This window comes from Dermacentor albipictus, chromosome 1, assembly GCF_038994185.2.
Source record: "Dermacentor albipictus isolate Rhodes 1998 colony chromosome 1, USDA_Dalb.pri_finalv2, whole genome shotgun sequence".
In the NCBI taxonomy this organism is placed as follows: domain Eukaryota; kingdom Metazoa; phylum Arthropoda; class Arachnida; order Ixodida; family Ixodidae; genus Dermacentor; species Dermacentor albipictus.
In genome coordinates this window covers 176,061,505-176,082,878 of record NC_091821.1, presented here as the reverse complement: position 1 = coordinate 176,082,878, position 21,374 = coordinate 176,061,505, and the positions used below count along the sequence as shown (strand labels likewise).

At 44.9% G+C, this 21,374-nt stretch overlaps 1 protein-coding gene across 5 annotated transcripts in view; it reads right to left on the bottom strand.

The window, feature by feature from the left end:
* LOC139052546 (cell adhesion molecule Dscam1-like) overlaps positions 1-21,374 on the bottom strand; it is a 1,125,159-nt gene that overhangs the window by 498,308 nt on the left and 605,477 nt on the right. For 2 of the 5 annotated variants that reach the window (XM_070529666.1, XM_070529665.1), the window contains exon 4: positions 12,145-12,199. The exons of the other annotated variants lie outside the window; for them this stretch is intronic. The gene's annotated coding sequence lies outside the window, so the exon portion shown is untranslated. The remainder of the gene's footprint in view (positions 1-12,144; positions 12,200-21,374) is intronic. 5 annotated transcript variants of the gene reach the window in all.

Here is a 21,374-nt window from a genome sequence, read left to right as displayed (position 1 = left end):
CGACGGCAGTAAAGAGCGGTGATGGCGTATGCAACGTCACCACTCTCCGATCCGGGCGGGAGATTTGAATCTCCCCAACAGGTATGCAGACCTATGAGACGCGATTTTCTCTTAAAGTAAGTCTTTTATTGGCACGAAACAAGCGCTTCGAGGTTTCTGGAATGGCATTTTAACATTCCACGTTGTCTTAATATTTGCCTTTAGTGAACACGGGGTTCTGCTTCCGTCAAGGGCTAGCGCGTCGACAACCAACCTGTGTGAAGACGAGCGCGATGAAGCCTTGGAAAGAACCTCGTGGTCTCCAACGATCTCAATGTCGTATCAGAAAGAAACGGAAGACGCACGGAGAGCGTGAGAGTAAGCTGAGGGTCAAGTACAAGGAGGAGAAAACAATGGGCGTAGTTTTAATGCCGGTGAAAAGCGGATACCTTTCTTTTTCAACATTTTTTTACCCCACCATCATAGCGCAGTGGCAAGCACATAAATCCTCGTGAGCAGCGGTGAAGACCAGAATGAGCACAGTAAAGAAAAAGCCAGTCGAAAATTTGTTGAGCCATAGTATAACTGCCGCGAGAACGGGTACCACTTTCTTGCTCTTTAAATATACGCGCCTCAACTTTTCACGCAATTTATAGCATCAGAGGGAGCAGCAAATGGAAAATTGCTACGGCGAAAGATAATTTTTAGTCTGCTATATTTCATGGCCACCCAAGGTACCAATTACGGGCAGGTGCCCTTTTCTCAGCCGTAAACGGGGCGAGACGCTTCCTGCCCGTTCTCAGAGATAGATAAGCAAATGAAACAGGAAAGGCAGGAAGGTTAACTAGAGCAGAAGATACACGCTGTTGTACTGGCGTTTCTCCTCCAATATGGCCAAGGGAAGGAAGACAGTAAGGAACAGGAGTGAAGGAAAGTTTCCTCGTTCTCATATTCTGTAGTTCATTACATGGGACGTATCTCCACAAAAATGTTGCATTGCGTGCTTTCATGAGCGCGGATGCAAGCGTCTGAAAGCGCTTGTTCCTGGTATCACGCTACCTTGAGTTTACGTTGTGATAAACGACCTAATACATACCATAATATATAAGAAAAATGCTGTAGTTCTTTTTTTGTCTGTAGTATTATGGAAGGAGAACTTGAGCGAAAAACGCAGCAAACTTGTCCGATATTACTGAATCAAAACCCAATTTTCGGCTAACCTGTTGCTATCGAGTCGTTGTATGAGTAATTTTTTATTGAGAGCCTGTAATTAACACGCACGATTCTAACTTTGGCCGCATATAACCGATAACAGTGCCACAATTCTCTGCGAATGTAAACTTGATGCCTGCGCTGGTTTTCCTAGAACACCTGGCAAACTGTGTACGCGGTTCGTAAAACGCACGTCTAAGATTCTTACGTTCTTGTTTAAGTGATCTTCTAGAAAAGACGTAATTAAGCTACACGCTATAAAAATTAATCACCTGTAACAAGCGGCCCATCTTCATGCAACTTGAAAGTAGGTGCCAGATTTAGTTTTCCCAGGACACCGGGCAAACAAACGCCTCTCGGCAGGGAGAAAAGGCATATTTCTTATTTTCCGCAAGACCATTCAGGAACATTAAACTTCACCACGAGATAACATTGTGAAAGCTACATATAACGCCTCTTAAAAGGCAGAGAACGGCCGTGCGTAAGCTACCATTTAGCCCCTCATTAAACGACGCACTTTAAACTTCACCTGCACATAACCCCCAACACAAACGTGTTAAAACATTACCTCAAAATTTAAACCCAATGCATCATTCAGTTCCCTCAGGACACCGAGAAAACATGCTTATAACGCGTTCGAGTGCTTCTATAGTCCACATAACAGCTTCGCTCTATAAGTGTAGTTAAGGGCTTGAAGTCTCCACATAAACCTGCATATAAATACTCGTGAGTACAGGCTGCAAGCATTCCACAAGTGTCTTTTCCTCTTTATGCGCTGGCAGAAAGTTAGGCCTGCTTTTTGAATGGCTCTACAAATTTTTTTTTTAAGTACCTAACTTCACAAGGCAATCCGGTATCTTACGGAGAATAGTGTTCAAACCAATTTAGTTTGCTTTGCTTTGCTACGATGTACTTGAAGGAAACTTTTCATAGGCAGCACTATGTAAAGAAACTTTTTGGGTGAACGAAAGCAAGGAACGAAGGGCTGGTTTGTTCCCAAACAAGTTGCCCAAGGCATTCAAAACCTTTCTCTCGTTTCTTACCTTAAGACTAGCTAAAATAGAAACTTCTTTGTCTGAAACCACGGACATGGGCATTGCTGAAACCACAGTAAGGATGCGCCTAAGTTAGTCTGACCGAACCAATGGGCTATTCAGACGAGTCTTGTGTTAGCATTGCAAGGATAATTTGCAGAACGAATTGCACCGCCTATTCACTACGTAGGAGTCCCAGCATGAAAGAGAGCGGCACTTTTATGTTATATTGTTTTTTGGATATCGACAGAAAAGAGCTGCATTACATTCATTGAATGATTCGTCGTGAGCGAGCCGTGGTTGTACTTGAAGGTATACAGCGTGCTCTCCAGTGGCGCTACTGGTTTTGTGAATTCACGCTGCCATCCGTTCTCTAAGTAGAACTGCCACTGGGTCGGTACTATGACGCCCTAAACTGGCTATATTGCGTTATTCTGAAGTACTTTGTGCGCCTTGAAAGGAACAGTGAGAAAACGGTCACATTAGGGGCTACCGCGGCCACTCTATACATTCTTATAGAGTGCGTCATAGTATATGTACTTATCATAAATTGGTTAGTAAATACTTGTCGCATATGCTATTAGCGTGTCGGTAACTGCAGTTATAAAGCTAGTGCTAGTAACAGTTACCATCCAGTCAAAGAAGTAACTATTATGGGGCTCGGTCACTAAATGAAAAACTTAGTTGCTCTTGCTAACGCAGCTGAATTTTCATATGCCGACAGTCTTTCGGGTCCTTGCGTATCAGCGCCGTTTTTATTCTCCATATCAGGTCGCTTCTATACTAAAAGCTTATATTAGTAAGAGAAAATAAATAATGTAAAACAATGATAACGGTTTCCTTTCATCGCCTTCAATAAACCCTAAATAATGCTGCGTCACGGTGTCCTATTAAGAACACAGTGCTGTCGGTGACTGCTCTGCATAGATGGGAACAAAAGGAAACAAAGAATACAACGAATGGGCAACTATACGACATGTCCGTAAGGACGACACTACGCGTATTTCTAGTCGTAATGGTTGTAGCACGGTCTGTACCGGTGAATAAGCCAAATGGTGGACTTAAATTCCATTAACTTATTATCAACGCATAGGTCCACCATGATGTACCACACAGCTGTTAATCAACCCTAATGAAAGATCAAAAGTTAAATCATGGCGTTTCACGTGCCAAAACCACGATCTGACCATGAGGCACGCCGTAGGGGGGGGGGGGGCACTCACGAAATTTGGACCACCTGGTGTTCTTTAATGTGCACCTAAATCTAAGCACACGGGTGCTTTCGCATTGAGCTCCTATCGAAATGCGTCCGCCGTGGCCGGGATTCAATCCCGCGACCTCGTGCTTAGCAGCCCAACACCATAGCCACTAAGCAAACATGGCGGGCACAATGAAAGAAGCCAGAGTTATTCTTAATTTTAGACTGAGGCTACCATAACACATCATAACAGACAACATGCAAGACGCGGTAGTAGCCATTACTAACTTGAGTTACAGAACTCTTTGGCATTTCTCGCGTTATGAAATATCTATTAAAATATTAGTAATGATCTGTGAGAGGCAGTAGCTGTTGCAATTAGAGACTTTCCCTATCATTTTTTTCTAAGAGGATACGCCTAGATATTTCGAGTGCTCCACTAGTTCACTCTTCGTAGTTCGCTCTTTGCTGCGGAGAGCTTGATGTGCTGCGTACCGTGCAGGTGTGGCCTTACCAAGTAAATGGTGATTTGCAAGTTAGCCGGAATTAATAATATTAACAATAACAAATATTTACCGTAGTATACAGGAATAACATATCAGCCTTGGTACTGGTACACTTGGCATAAGATGCACATATATGTCAGCTAAAATTAAATAAATCATGGGGTTTTACGCGTCAAAACCTTTAATTAATATTTGGGGTTTTACGTGCCAAAACCACTTTCTGATCATGAGGAACGCCGTAGTGGAGGACTCCGGAAATTTTGACCACCTGGGGTTCTTGAAAGTGCACCTAAATCTAAGTACACGGGTGTTTTCGCATTTCGCCCCCATCGAAATGCGGCCGCCGTGGCCGGGATTCGATCCCGCGACCTCGTGCTCAGCAGCCCAACACAGTAGCCACTGACCAAAACCTTGGTCTGACCATTGCTACGGTTGACTTCTAGCACCCCGTGCAAAATGGACCCTCGACCACTATGCCTCAGCGAAACGAAATGTGACTTCCTAATTCGCCTTGGTTGTCTCGAGTGTATGCTGGTCTGGCGGATGCCCCGCAGTGTTTACAGGCCCCTTTTGTGTGTGTGCGACTTTAGAGGGACCCTTTCCTCGAACTGTCAATCTCTACAGGAGAACTTCCGCGAACTGGCAACGCGCGGAAGTGAAGGGATCAGCTGTCTACTATTCCCAGGACCGCGTACTGCCACCTGCAGAAGCGCGTTCGTGAATACGTCAACTGGGAGAATTGCTCCGTCGCCCTTCCGCAACAAGACGCCCTTTCCGCGAACCAAAGTCGCCTAGAAGAAAGGAAAAGCGTCTACATTCCCGGACCTTCCTGGCTTGGTATCTGGTTGGCGGGACGCTCTTTCCTTGCTGCATGCTTGGTATCTACGGAGGCGGGACGCCCACCCACAAACTAGACTCTGTGCTTGTCACGTGACGTCGATGGGACCAAGATCCCTCCTGCGATTTTAGAGAGCCTATTTAAGGGGCTCCGATATGTACTTTTAACAGACTTCATTCTCTTCTCATAATCTTTCGCCAACCTTTGAATAAACCATGCAAGTTTCGCACTAGAAGTCGTCTCGTCCTTGCCCGGTCGCCATGGTCTACCGGATGCCTGCAGCCCGCCGACAACGCCACGCTACCCAATAGTAACGTCGGTCGAGCTTCGATAGGCAGGCGCCGCTACAACTCGGCAGCAGTACGATACGCTACCCTGGAGTACGCAACACCATGAAGCAGCCGGTAGTGGGGCACTGCAGATTAATGATTACCACCCTGGGGTTCTTTGATGTGCACTTAAATCTAGGTACACGAGCATTTTCACATTTTGCTCCCATCAAATTGTGTCCGCCGCGGCCAGAATCGAACCCGCGACCTCGAGCTCCGCAGCACAACACCATAGCCACTGCGCTACCACGGCGGGTATTTCCGGGGTGATTAATTTTTTTCCTTTACTTTCCCGGAATTAGAAAAAAAAGTGGCTTGTTATAAATGGCATAATTCTGCTCCTTCAGCTGCATTGTTCGAAGAGGCGGAGATTACTAGCACGAGAAATTGAAACACATATTGAAATATTGGACGAAAATTCACTAATTAACTTCGTAATTAATTACGTTACGGCACATATTGCAATTTACGAATTGTAGCCGGTGAGTTTGGAAGACGTATGCACTTGACAGAAAGTTTCAGGGAATGCTTCAACCTATTTCCCTATTGGCACGTGGCCACGCACGACAGCCCCCAGTGGGGTTTGCTGCTGTTGCTGTATCGGTTAAGTGCCACATCAATCGTTGCGAGCTCCGCAGTTGCTGATGACGCTGTGGGTGTGGGAGCGACCCACCGAATTTTTAGTGAACCGCAGAATATTACGGCGAAGGTGCCTTAATTGGCAGTCGCTGCGCACATTTGCGGCCGTGGAGGCATGAGAATGATTACAATGTGGTGATTGAAGGTGAGTAGAGTGGTAGCGCAACATTGACACAGGAGACAGGGCCTTGCTAGATTAAAGATGACTGCGATTATGATTACCGTGGTCACCGAGTCGTTTGGTACATCTCTATAATGGGGAGCTGCTGCGCCTTCGATCTGCGGCCGACAACAGATTACGCCATAGTGGGCCCCGAAAACTAGCGTGGTATGGACACTTCATTTAGTGAATCGTAGTTGTGGCAGAGCTTGCGGGAATATCTACTGTCGTTTCACAAATTAGGCACCCTGAAATTTTAAAAGAAACAGAGAAAGGCAGCCAATTTGACACCCTTGGTTCTTCCTTCTATACCTCGCTAACGCTTTTTCTGAACCCTGCTCAACGACACTTACCGCTGTCAGGTAAAATGTCAATAAGAGAGCGAAAAACATAAAGAGAGAGAAATGAGATGTGAAAGGCAGTGATATTAACCAGAAGACAAACATTTGGTACCCTGCACTGGGGAAGGGGCAACGAGAAACATAAAGATAAGAAGGAAGAAACACACGCAGAGAAAAAGAGACACGTGCACGAGCATGTACAAAAAAAAAAAAAAAGAAGAATGCGTGTAGGTCGTTTGCGTGGTCGGACCACATGCATATCCACCACCATTCGAGTTTACTTTTTTCACTTCGACAAGTTCTGATTTTTGTTCTATCCAAGATGTAAGTGCAAATCGCGAAGGTCAGGTTCAGTATAGTCGGTTGAAAGCAGAGAAGTTGATTATGTAGTAGCTCAAGTGTGGAAACCGTCTTCGGAAGGAGACCTTGACTTCAATTTATAGATACAACGTAATACGGACAAATAAGTTAATTACACCGCCCTGTGTTCATGCTGGAAGACGCCTCCAATACACAGATAAATGTCGCATAACGTGAGCGCGGCTCCCAGCGAGTAGACAGAAGCGTTCACCCTCAGACAAACATTACGGTCGTGACTCTGTTCCTCCGAATTAGGAGAGGCGAGTATCAGTGTCACCGAACAGAGTAATGTCATCGAAAATTTGGCGCGAAAGGGCTAGAGAAGGAGAGAGAGGGAAAAAAAGCGAAGCAATATAGTGGCAACATGAAAAATGCTCCTCTCAAAATCACTTCTATCCGTTTTTACCTCGCCGTGCCCTTACCCCGCCCTCCTTTACAGAAGAAGTACAACAAATATAGAGAGTACGAAAAGATAGCGAGAGACAAAGGTATAAAAAAGAGACGACAGCACCAAACTTGCCGTTTGGCTCGTTTGTCTGAAACGTACAACACGGAGCCGACGGCAGTAGGGCGTTTAGAGCTTGTCAGGTTTCCTCGCTGGAGTCGAGGAGAGTTTTCAAGGTTCAAACGGGGCTTTGATGGCCCATGCGTCCATTAGAGCTTAACAGTTCCTCTGCGCTAACGCTCCTACAAAGCCCATCCCGCGCCCAGCACCCAGCTCTTCTTTGGCCGACCGTGCAGCGTTCGCGGCCAGGCAATAAAACAAAGGGAATGGAGCTGCGCTGGTGCTCATAACACAAAGGCACAGAGTGCGAGACGACGGCGGGAAGAGAACAAAGACGAGTGCGCAGGCTGGGCCCCAAAGAAGAACGCAACGAAAAGAAAGAAGGCACGTGCTGAGGAAACAAAAGGAATTAAAGACGAGATATATTCTCTAGCTTCCCCCCCCCCTTTTTTTTTCGCTCTAACAAGAAATGGTGACTGCCGTAGAGATCTTCTAGTATTTCGTTGTTGCACTCGTTTGCCTCCTTCTTCATTCCATTACACAATTTCTTTCTTTCTGTTTGTCTGATATTCTCCGTTCGCACTGTGCCGTTCATTGCAACCTCGTTCACCCTTCTCGTTCGCCTCTCAATTTGAGGCCTCCTCTTTGTCTTTCCGGTTTCTAGAGGGAACGGCAGAGGACCAGCCTTGCCTCTCGTGTAATCGTCGAGATTGAAGAACGATTGTGAGGAATCGCTCCGATTTGAGCGAAATTGGCGGGACGGAGTCTTACGAGTGAGCCGAGTCGGAAGCGAGAGAGAGAGTGAGCGAGAAAAAGAGGTGGGGGTAAAAAATGGCCGCCCCGCGCCGTTCGGTCTCGAAAGCGATCTCCACCGCTCTCAGTGCGCTGTCCTTCACATTGTTTTCCTTCTTTACCGTTGTTGTTCTCCCCGCTACCCCTTGCTTTTGGTTTCAGTCCTCGCACCGTATGTGCTCTCGTCGCTACACATTCAGAGCGCCTACAGCGCACGCATTAAGCAGCGCATGCGACAAACTCGTGCGCGCGCACCGCCTCGAAAACGCGAACTGGAAACAAGACCGTCGTGCTCGACAGCGGAGGACAAGTAGAAGGTGATAATAAGAGCGTCATCACAACCTTTATTTTCTTGTCGGCTGCAGCAACGGCCTTCATTCGTCGTTGTGCCATGCCGAAAGCAAGGTTCACAGCGCATCGTTATTTTCTTTTCCCATTTACGTCATGGAATTTTGGCAGGGTTCCTTTTGCCAAATCATTAAGCAATCCCGCTTCCGTGAAAGTTGGCTCATTTGTCTGCGAGAAAAAAAAAACAAAAAAACAGTAGGAACGCTGGAGAAAGAGCACCAGGGCCTGCGCTCTTGTGAGCACTGGCAACTCTTTCTCCCTCGATCTCTCTTTCTTTTTTCTTGAAGACTACGCTAATCGATTCCCAAACAAAGCAGCACTAACATGGAATAAAGTTACATATTCGCGCTAGTTTGATCGATGCTTATTACGCTCGGATCACGTATGCCTGCCACATAGTACAACTGTTTACTACTCAGGCATGCCAGTTTTTAAGTAATAACTTTGATCACGCCAAATAACTCTCGCACATGAGAAAACAGGCCCTGTACAAACGAAAAGGTTCTTACACCGGAATTGTTCGTAAGAGCGGATACCAGCCAATCATGACGTTAGACATGTTATTAGTGAAAGCGACCGGTCAATTAACGGCAAAAACTCTTATGAACAAAATGCTTTATGAATTCCATCTGTGTTTTTTTCTAGGCTTTCTAACGACTGAAGTAATATAACGTTTAATTTATGGCGTTACACGTATGATTCTATGTTGACGTCTCAGCTTGCTCGAAGTGCCGTACAGTAACAGAGAATTATAGAAAAATAAACAATAGAGCTTTTGCTACAATAGGTATCATACAGAACTGTAGGAACCAACATCACAAAGCCTTTCATTCGTAAGGGCTTTTTGGTGTTGTCCGGGCGCCTTCATTAATACTACTGTGTCCAGCATCACGATTAGCTGGCACTTGCTCTTACGAACAATTCTGGCATAAGAACTTCCTTCTTATTACGGGCGTAAATTATTTCAAACATACAATTTGCTACTTATTCAGCTCTACGTGTAGGACGTATTTCTTTTCTTTCAAAGCATAAATTTGGAATACCTCGAAAGATTTCCCCGATTTTTCTTTGGACTTTATTCCACAGGGGCTGCCAGTCCTGTTACGTCGTCTGCGGATCACCCAGGATTTTACACCACGGTGCTGTGTTCAACAGCACACATCCGGCTACCCTATTTAACTTATATGCAAGAAATAAATGTCCTTTAGAAATTTATAAAAAAAAATGAAATAATAAGGATAGCAACAAAGTCTGCTTACGTCAGGGCCCACGTCGCGGCGCCATTTAGTCATGGTGTCTTTCTGCAGGCCACTAAATAAAGTTATTTCTTTCTCTCTCTCTCTCTCTCTTAGCGTGCGCAAATACTAACACGTACACGAGGGAAAGGGAAAAAAGACTAGACGTCAATACCTATAGTTGCGTATAAATGACCCCACACAGTTGAAATTAACTGAAAGTGCTGCAATAGCGGACCACTCACTGGTGATATGGCAACTTTGCTGCGGAAACTCAGAATTCAGTTTACAACGTGGAAGCCCGCGAACTATATTAGCTTCAACTTATTAATTAAAAGGATAGCTTGTACACGGTCTCATGAAACATCGAGTTTATTGTGTTTAATACTGCAATAAAACCCACTTTTCGACTGTCTACATACTAAGAGCTTTCATAGTTAGACGCTGCGCCAAGTGACAGTTCTGCATTCGGTTTCGTAAAACCACGCTCGTGAATCTTCCAGGGAAAGAATAACTGTATGATACACCGCCGTATACGGGGGTAGACTAGACGACGTATTGTATCATATGACTTTAAATTTATCTTTGCCTCCTTTGCGAATGCCATGCATTCAGTTCTGTTGCTGCATTTGCCGTTATCCCTAACAGTCAGTTTAGTCGATGGAGAGAGAGAGAGTGAGTGAAGCAAAAAAAGCGCACAAAGGTCACTCATAAGCACGTCCGATTTTCTACCCTGCCCTGGAGGAAAGAGATGATGGGGCGAAAGAAGAGGCCAGGAAGAGCTGCGAGGCTACAAGTAAATGTACAGGTACTTGTCTAATTGAATTTACATGTTTCTAATAACCTAACAAGAAGCAGGTATTGCATCATCTGCTTCTTATTGTTCTTGTGAATTCCCTGTTTTCAGACTTTGTCTTGGGAAGGCTCACAACCACTACCAAATGTCGGCAAAGCACGTTTTGTCAGTTTGTGTTAAAGAATAGTTTGACTGGAGTTTATATAGGTGCGATTATAAGAAATTTTTCAATATACAGTAAGTCACCTTCTCGCTTTCTGTAGCAAAGTTGTTGCACTTTGAACGGTAAATTAAGGAAGATCATACACCGTGATTGTAGCAACTACTGACGTTTTCGAACAGAGGATCTCGTGGCACAGGTACAGCACAAGCAAAACGTTGTACGTCGCCACCCTTCTTTTTTGTTTTTGTTTGTCGCATGCTTGGTGGTATTACCGTAAATTATTTGTATTAAAAAGTGCGTTGAAGTAGAGAGCTTTAATTGACTAAAGCTCGCTGCTTCAAAACACGCATCCTTCGTTTTGTTGCATTTTTAACATGTTCGGTGCAACGAAGAGAGAGAGAAAGAGTGTGATCGCGGAGAGAAAGAATGATTTCTTTTTGCAGCCCTTCAGGAAGATAGGCTCAGCAAATAAACAAAGGTAATGAACTGTGGAGGAGTATGGGATAATGCAGAAACGATAATCTGGTGTTTCTCCCCGTGGACTTACGGTTGACATAAAAAACTTCTTTTGACTTTTGTCTTTTTTTGTCAGCGCTTGACCGGCTTCTAAGTAATGTGCAGTGAACTTTAAGTATATATTCCATATACGAAGTGGTTTGCATAAAAAAATTGAAGAATGCGTATCTTCCTCTCCACCGTAAAAGAAGTAATAAAAATAAGCTGTTAAGTTTCCACACATAATGCTTCCACCTTGATATTTCAGACCTTTTGTTCACTTTCACTTTATTACCTTAAAGGCACCACTGTGGGGGTATTAAATAAGGGGTGGGGCATAAAAAAGAAACACGTTGCCCATTCAGGATTAGTAGTGAGCTCTTACAGCGTCAATGAAGGCGTGTGGGTTGGTGACGGCAACGATGACGTGGGGAACTGTTATTGCATTCGGCTTTTCTTGTGGACGCACAGGTAGCACTACACTTTAAAAAAAGTGTGTTGATATGTATACATGTGGCCATATTTCGATCAGAGAATACCAAAGCTCCAATAAAGTTCAAAGACTCATTTTATCTGTTCGATACGATCAACGGCCCAATATTGGTATTATTTCTTTCCCGTCTTTGTGCCATAATGAAGATCATATAGAGTATTTAACCATTCCGATTCAAATTTGACACTAACTTTCATAAATACAATCACACTTTAAAGTTGCATAATTTATTAAATATGCTCTTAAAGATTTAAAACATTGAATAGATTATTTCGTAAAGTACACTTACAGCGCTGAAACTCTATACAGTTGTGGATAAAAATAGGTGCAAGGCTTTCTCGTCACAAATCAGTGCATTGAGAGAAAAATTATCGGCTTGGATCTGACGTAGGCCACCTAACATAATCATTGCCTTCAAAGTTTTGCTTATGTAGGTTCAGGGCTTCTTTTAAATCGTTCGTTTAGAGTAGCACCCGATAGTTCATCGCTTTGAGTCATGCTTCAGCGTTGGGAGAACCCCTGCCAGATTCTTGGTCATAGTTGAGAGGGCAGATCAGTACCAATCGAACCACTGGAGTGGTGGCTTTTAGTGCGTATATAGCTATTACTTTTTGTCCTTACATCTAATTAATGAGAAGCTGTGATCTAAATCAGTCTAGGGTGCGAAAAAAAAAGAGCTATTTGTGTGCCGAATCCTCAAATTTCAAGTGCAACGACGTACCATGACAGTACTCGGTTCATCGAAGAATGGTGCATGTCGACGAGGTCAGTCTTACCTGCGAAAGGAGAGAGAAGAAACAACGAGAATATGAGAAGCACTCTTCAACATTTTGTTTAGCGCTGTTAGCATTGTACTTAGTGAGTGCAGGCTTACTGAAATGTTTCTGCAGGCATATGTAGTGCTTATATTTTTTACCGTGGAACAGAACTTGCGTGAGATTTCTAAGCGTCCATGTCACAAGTGCACAAATACATCAATGGCATCTGCACTAAGAAAGAGCGTCACAGTCACCGCATACCAATATTTTCTTATTTTTATTTTCCTGAAAAGAAAATAAGAGGAGGGGGGTGGGAAAAGTCTGCTTGCAAGTAGAAAGGGGGAAAAATGTGAGGTGTTGCGTGCCATGTAGGTAGATCTCAATGGCATGCGCTTCAAATAAGAGGTAGCAGCCTTTCTCTCTCTCTCTCTCTCTCTGTCTCACTCGCTCGCTCTCCTCACAGTAGCGCATTATGTCCTCCTACGACTCTTTACATTCGCGCCGGCGACTGCAGCTTTGCAAACTTGCTGTTTGTCACAAATATTGTTTGTCAGAATGAGTGAGAGTTCATAAGAAGACTCCTGCGATCAAGGCGAACGAAGATTCAGTTTTAATTCTTGTCCTCCTTTCGTGAAAGACACAAAACAAAATACTGTCGTATATACTTGGAAAACTTATTATGAAGGCCGTTTTTATACATGCATGCGGAAATATCTTTGTATGCAGGGCAAACAAGGCATACATTGACTGTTCTACTCATGTCACTCTACCTTAATTGGAAGACGTTTCACAAGTGCACCAGTCTATATGCAGGGTGTCCTAACTATGATGGACCAAGAGTTAAAGATATGCAAATGCCACGTAACCGGACAGAACCAAGGTAATGGTGTTTGCCGTCGCTTGGAGATACTCGGATTATTTTATGCATTACACCTAATTACACAATTAGTCTTATTTAATTAATCAACTTCTCAAATATTATGATTAGATTAAAGTGGTCAATGAGAAAATTGTACAACAACATGAAAAACTCCCCATACAGCTTTGTGTTGCTTACTACGTGCTCCATAAGTGTTTTTCCGAGCGTGAAAGAAGCCTGCGAATGTACGCAATATTGCCGAGCGCGGCAATTTTGCGTGTGTCTGCGGGCTTGTTTGATGCTTGAAAAAAAAACAAACAACACTTTTATGTATTTTTGTCTTGCGTTAGCGCCACTGAGTTTGAGTGTGAAGGAGAAAGGACGAACAGGTGACAGGATGATGGCGATGCCGCCTTTCTGTCTTTTTTACTTCATACTCAAACTGAGTTGCGCTAAAGCAAGACAAGAATATGACGCACCAACTCGCCCATTCAGCAATGCTTGTGAACTTTTATGCAGCACGTATTGAGCAACAGAAAGCTGTATCGAAAGTTTTCCATGTCGCTTTAGTATTTTCTCATCGACATTTTTCATCCAATTAAAATATTTGAGAAGGTGACTGATTAATTAAGACTAATTATGTAATTAAGTGGAATGCAAAAAAATAATTATCTGAAAATCTCCAAGCGACGGCAAACAACATTACCTTGGTTCTGTTTAGCTACATGGCATATGCATATTTTAAAATCTTGGTGCATGATTAGCTGGGACACCCTCTTTATTGTTCGCCGAATTAAAATATATAACCAGCATTTCACACTGCTCGCTTTTTTTTTTCTTTTCCTAATGTATAGTGTGGAAATGGAAGTGTTTGGAAAGGAGCTATTCTCGATTAGCCGACAATGGAAATGTTTCCTGGATATGGGGAGAAACCTGTTCTAGCGTCAGCATGTAATGATCTATGGCCCCTTTTACTCGACATAAGCGATATCTTTTGTTAGTAACTTTGTTCATGTTATTTCTGCGCTTTTGTAGACAGTACCAATATTATTCCGTATGTTTTTATCGATCGATATTTTTTTGCGTGAATTCTCATTATTGTATTCTTTATGTAATTGCTTACGCGGGTATTTTTGTTCCTTGTACCTTATGCTCAACGCCACTTCATATGTATATTTCAAATCACGTATTTGCTCCCACCCCAGCGAAAACTGAGAGAAAGAAACAGAGAGAAGCGATAAGGGAAATTCAGGGAGGTTAGCCAGAAATTAAACCGTAGAGTGAAACCGCGCAACAGTTGTAATTTGATATATGAATTTAGGACGTGGCGGTTAGTGAACTCCGGTGTATTCCACTTCCTTAAATGTGTTGGCACGGGCAATGCCACTGGGGTGTTGCGCTCCGCCTGTACTCCACAGCGGAATCGAAGTACTTTCGGCAACAGCATGCGCCACACGGGAAGCTTCGTCGGCACTGTCATTGCCGATGACGTCACAGCGGCCCGGTGGTCGTTAAATATGTTTTGCCCACCTCTTTCAACCGCCCTTGATGACAATACATTATAATCTCTGGGAAGAGTTGTTCATGTGGCCCATGACGCAGAGCCGACGGGAGAGATTGCGGAGCTGCCTCTGAATGTGAGAATGTAGACCATCGATTATGTCCCTGTCGATCAGTTTAACAGAATTGGATAATAATCTCAATAAGGCATTGACAGTATCTTCGAATTCTTAAAATAAATAAAATGTCAATGTTTCCACTCGGTGGATTGTAAAAATTCGAAACATTGTAGCCTCTTCTGAGGGGACTGCAAAAGCGCATACACACTCAACGCATTAACTGCCGTGAAAAGGGTGCTTTGCCACTTTACGCTCTTCAGTATTTACCCATTTGGCACCACTTGTACTTAAAGCACCCAATAATAAGGGTGTGAGGAAGACAGTCAAACTGTAATAAAATATTAACACTGCATAGGAAATGTGTTCGGACACCTACCAGTGTATTCGTTGCCATATAAAACTGTCCTTGCCGGATGTTAGGTTTTAAAGGTAACGAACGCATTTTCTTCGATGCAAGATGCGACCTTATGAAAGGTTTCTGATGAAATGAAGCAGTTTGACTTTCTGGGCAATTTATACGTATAGACCACAATATTTGAAGATTTGCAACGTGGCTCCTGTATGGCGCAGTGGATAGGGTGTCTGTATTCCACGTGGAGTTAGTGAAGTTCCAATGCGCCTCCGTGCATTTCTTCTGTAAACCATTTACGGATGAATCGCTTGTCCTTTGATTCCGTTTTCTATAGTGATGCTAGTGCACAACTCGTAAACAGTGGAACGTACAACGACCTGAGGAGACGTTTCTTCTTTAATTTCGCTCCTGCTTCAGCCAGACGCTCTTCCTTAACGGTGCTAGTTAATCAAATAAGGGTGCTTATATTGGCAACATATTGCTGCGATACTGGCGACAGATTGATTTACCCCCTTAAGGGTGGTAAAATGCTTAAGTTGTATTAAATTGCATTACAAAGCGACGCTTCTCTCTCTATGGAAGAACTTTACCTCGCCAATTGCAAAGCCAATATGGGCAGTGAAACAATCGGGAATCTTTCACGTCCCGAACAATACGCCCCCTGGCACACCTGCTTATTTGATGCTACGAGCTTTCACTGGCTCACGAAGCTCGGGAGCGCGTCCGGCAGCAGCAGTGCTGCCGAACTTTGTGACAACAGGGAAGCTCGGGGGAGTTGGTGGACGTTCATGTTTGAAAAACAGCAGCGCTAACTAGACGAGGACCAAGAAAAGTTGCGCTGTGTTGTGATCCTCTTTTCTTCGTCCTTGTCCATAGTTGACGCTGCTCTTGGTCAAATGTGAAGTTTGTGAATTCGGTGGTTCACTGGCAGCCGAGCGTGACTCGACGTACGCCGCTATGCCGGGCCGGAAAGAACGCTGCCAAACGGCGGCGCTTTGTCGCTGCTTGGCAACGCAACATCGCAAGGCTTGTTTTTCACAGCACTGAAGTGGCGCTCATTGTGCGCCCCTTTTGTGTTTGTACGTCCAATTAGCAAAATTTCATCGGGCTAAGGCACCTAGCTACATCTCGCCTCTTAAAGGGCCCCTGAAACGGTTCGGACAAATTTTGTAGGCGCATAGGCTACAGCTTAAGTAGAACATTCGCACCACAATTTAAGTGAAGCGTTACGTATTAATGGAGTTACAAGCGATTAGAAGTTACCCTCCTCCCTAGCCATGCCTTTCCTCCTCAACTCGCTCGCCGAGCGAGCGGCGCTAAGCTCCGCCTTCACTGGTCCTGCGTCACGATGCGACGTCACATCGTCCACTTCCGGTTGTTGGAGCACGCCTCCTCCCGCGCCAGACCTCTCCGCTGGCCGCTTGGCCGTCGACCGAGAGCCATCGAAGCAGCTTGCGTTGCGAGCATTCTGTCGTAGCGCCGAAGGTGGCCGGTATTCCGGTAACCACAGGCAAGCTGGTCATTTCGGCAAATGACTGGAGGCATAAACTCAAGCTGATGAAGGAACTTCAGAGTAGACGTACGTGAGCAGCCTGATCGGTCTGCACTGTCCAGACACTTGTTGGCGCAGCGCTTAACCAGTCAAACGAAGCGCTAATATTGCTCTAACCAAGTGTAAAACATTTTAAACATTTATAAGAACAACGTGTTGATGATTACACTCCTGCGAAAAATACACACCAGCAGCAAAGAAGAATGCACTTCGTTGCTGCTACTGTGTATGGTTGAGCTCTGTGCCACCAGGTGGCTGCACCGTGCAGACTATTCACATTTACCTTTCTGCTCATCTCATGGCTCATCCCGGCGCAGTCAATAGGCCAGACCCTGTCCCCTTGCGCTTGTGTTTGCCCTAATACCGGACTTGCGAAACGCTATTGCGTTAGTAATCTTCCGCTGTAAAGTGACGGCCACAAACGCGCAAATCATGGCGCCTATCGGATAGCCGCAGTCCGATGCGCAGCAGCCAGTTCGCTCGTATGCTGCTTTGCAGAGAGACACGATTTCGCAACTTCACATCTTTCCAGTCGCTACGTCTGCAGCCCACAACGCAACAAGGGTGATTCATCGTGCTCACGAAAAGACTGATCGACACTGACGGCGGAGCTCTCGTCAAAGACTGCGCACGTTGTAACACAAGCAGACGACACTTGCTGTATGCCGGAAGTGCTCAAGTGTACTAAAAAACTATTCTTGTGTATTCTCTTTAAGTTATTTTCTTTTTACAAAAACAAAGTAACTAACATTCCAACTATTACGAGCATCATTTGTTCACCATAAAGTTGGAAAAATTATCGACCACGCGCCCTGGTCAGCCAATCAGATAGCTCACCCATGTGACGTCATATGGGTTATTTGCATCATATGGGTAGGGGCGGCTTAAAATTCCGCCGAGCAGTGCGCTGCGATCGACAGCGATGTGCATTTTTAAAACATTATAATAAATTACATGCTTTAAGCAGAGCACTTAGATGTGTCAATTAATGATCAGAAGGACCTACTCTAACGACTCAGTACGTTTGTAGAAAATCGCCAAAATCGTTTCAGGGTCCCTTTAAAGTACAAATAAAATGGCTATAAAACGCACTCATTTCGGTTTGAATGGCCTCAAAACAGACGACATGGCCCAAGTGCACTGTAGTTAAATGATAAATAGTGCGTTCATCTAGTTAGTTCCCTAATAAGCGTTACAACACCGTTTGAACCGTCCGCCAATGCGGTTGGCTAAGTGGGATGAAATCATTCATGAATTTCCAGTGCCCAACATATAAGCCTTGTCAAACGCGTCATCCAGAACCAACTCGTAGCTGCGTTTCCAGCTTTAAAGGGGATTTTCGAATCACGCGACGAGGCCAAAAGCGCACAGATTGCGCCGCATGTTATTATTCCCCCGCCCCTCTTTGCTGTCGCAATGGCACTGATTGGCGGCACAACCAAAGGGATTCGGAGTTTCATTTTTTAATACCGTCCCACATTTCTTCAATCTTTTTCTGATTTGCCAGGTCTAGATAAAAAACGAACCTTCATCTACTCATTTCTTATTGTATGAGACAGATACCTTGCGTGACTCTAAAGGCAGAAGAATCCAGAAAGCGACTACGACACTCATCGGCGCAATCTCTTCAACGGTACACAAGGGAACACCGAGTGCCCCTTTTGGAATCTGAGGCAGCATTTTTTTTTGTTGTTGTTGTTGTTGTGAAGGAGCAACGATCTCGAAAGAAAATGACGAGTTTCATTTAACAGACATAGGCATTCGTCTATGCAATTAAACATAGGCATCTGTATTTCTGATCTACACAGTAAGTGTACCAAAAAAAAAATGGCTGTGGCTTATAGGTAAGGTTAAGCCCAGGATGCGAAGCATACAAGCCTTTATTTTAGTTGTTGAACCACTGTTTAGCCTGGTGAACTGCTGTTGCTTGGCTATATTTGGTTCGGCTAGACGAAGAAACAACTCATGCGTTACTCTGCTTCACCTTCAAGAGTGGAACGCGACAGCGTTCCCGTCGACCCGCCAAGGGGTGTAAGACAATGAGCTACGGCGCAGCGACTACGCGCCCCGCATTGGACGGGGTGAGCGTCGAGCAACGCAGCGTTCGGCGCGGCAACGAAATGTGCGCCTGAGCAAGCGACGCACGCCTGAGCCTTAGAAACAGCTCGTTTCTAAGGCAACACCGCATTCACTAGAGGCGCTTTTGTACCGCTTTGAAGCATCGTACTCGTGGCTCAGTGGTAGCGTCTCCGTCTCACACTCCGGAGACTCTGCTTGGATTCCCACCCAGCCCATCTTGCAAGAGTTGAGCCAAAGCCACTTCTCCTCAGTCGTGACGTCACTGTGTCACGTGGTATTGAAGGCGACACCGCCGCGCCTGAGGAGCTGTGTTGAGCTCTCGTAATATGCTTCGCATAATAATTCCCTGCTGTTCACTTACGGGACACACGGCAGGAAGTGAAATTAGCTAGATGGGCATAAGGAAATGAAACGCCCTACAGCAACTAATCAATATATATATATATATATATATATATATATATATATATATTTCAGTTGCTAAAAATTGGAGGATGCTTAAGCTTCGCCTTCAAGAGTGGAACGCGACAGCGTTCCCTTCGACCCGCCAAGGGGTATATCGGACTTAGCGCCCACCTATCACGCGGTGAGCGTCGAGCAACGCAGCGTTCGGCGCGGCAACGAAACGTGCGCCTGAGCGAACAGAACGAACCAAAGAACTCGGTGTCTCGGAGGGGAAACGATCTACGCCAGCCAAACGTCGTGATCGGCACGGGCAGAGAGATAGATAGATAGTAATCTAAAGAAAGGAACGGCGCTTGATTCTGCAACCGGGAGCACGGCGAAGCGTCGTCAGGAGAGAGGGAGTCGGGACCGCGACGCGCCTGGCAGCGGTCCCAATGCGCGCGCGGCGCGCCTCCTGTCGGGGCAGCGCCGTACATTGAGAGGAGGGGGTCTTCTATGTTTGCCGCAAGATGGCTCTGCGTGTGCGGAAAGCGCAGAAGAAATGCAGCGGAAACGCACTTCGCAACTCGTGTAATTGCGATTTCTGTACGGTACATGTTCATAATTACCGATATACACCGCAGTACAACTTTCCACGGCTCGTTTCGAAGGCAACACCGCATTCACTAGAGGTGCGTTTGTACCACTTGGAAGCATCGAACTCGTGGCTGAGTGCTAGCGTCTCCGTCTCACACTCCGGAGACCCTGGTTCGATTCCCGCCCAGCCCACCTTGGAAGTTGCTTTTTATTTATGAAATGCCTGCCGTGATTTATCGCTCACGGTCAACGCCGCGGACACCGATACCGACGCCGACGACACCGGCTTTTCTGCGACACGAGCTCCTTAACGCTATCGCGTTAAAATGAAGGCATTGAAACTTCTGCGGCACGACTGCCTATATTCTAGACATGGTCTTCTTGACGGAGACAGCTATTGGGCGTTCCAGGCGCATAGATTAGGAAACTGTCGATTCGTGTCCATCGCGGATCATTCATGTTGCATTGCGCTAATGTTATTGCTCAAAACACGCTGCCTCATAAAGACGAGTATCGGTAAATATGTTTGGTAACTCTAAGTAAGAAGCTCCTGTAGTTCACTTGACTGAAAAAAAAAATCCCTCGAATGCGCCAAGCTCATATGGAGTTCCGGGGAGTTCGAGAGAGAGAGAGAGAGAGAGATTAAGAGCAAAGGCTAAGAGGGAGGTTAACCAGATATTAGTCTGCGGTAGGCTACCCTACACTGGGGTCGGGAGATAGGGGTTATAAAGAGGACAGAGAGGAAAGGGAGTTCGAAAGCTCCAATAGATCGGAGCGGGTTGCGCATACATCTGTTCTCTTTTTCACAGTTAATTATGTCATCCGAATTGGCGTGTTAATGAAATGTAACAATGAGAGTATATAAGTTCCGGACAATTCAGGCCTTCAACAAACGCTAATGCAGCTACAAAATAAATCGGGAATGAATTACGGCTTTTCATCCTCAAGAAACCTCACAAGTGCCGAGATGCCAAGTGCGGTTAACATTAGCGGTGAGATTCGGGGGCTAGAAGCGGTCACGACTCTCTATAAACTTTGTCAGAAATAGTTCGAGCACTCACTACTTGTTACCGAAACATTTAGGAGATACAACATGAAAGAAAGACGACGTCCTCCACGAGAGACATTACCAAAAGTAGCCTTGCTCATAACGTCAAACGGTGACTTTCTTCATGTACATGCAGATGCTGCCTTCAGCATATATAACCGTAGCATATAATAAAGAAAACTGTTTTTAACGCTCGAAACATACAACTCGGTAAAATGCGTAAGAACCGACTTGAACGGCTCTTGTATCTCCGAACTGTCTTCCCATCGTTGGAAAATATAGCTAGCCAGACCATGGAAACAAAGATTTGTAAAACACGTAGCGAAAGTTATAAACAGCTAAACAGTAACAAGAGTTTATGATATCAGAACAATTTACAATAATGAGGTTTATTTATTTATTTATTTATTTATTTATTTATTTATTTATTTATTTATTTATTTATCTAGAGAGTTCTGTTGAGGAAAAAACATCAACAGAACTGTACCAAAGAAAAGGTAGGGGAATCGGCCAGCGCCAGCTGCTTCGTACTTACGTTAACAGAGGCTGTTTCAGTAGAGCGAAACAATAAACTTAGCGAAAAAGAAGCGACATACCAGAACCCGTTAACGGTAACCTGGTGTCAGCAAGCACTGTCGATGCTGTCGCCGAGTCCGTGAGTGAATGCCGCAAGCAGCGACATGCAAGCGACGGCGCAAAGTTC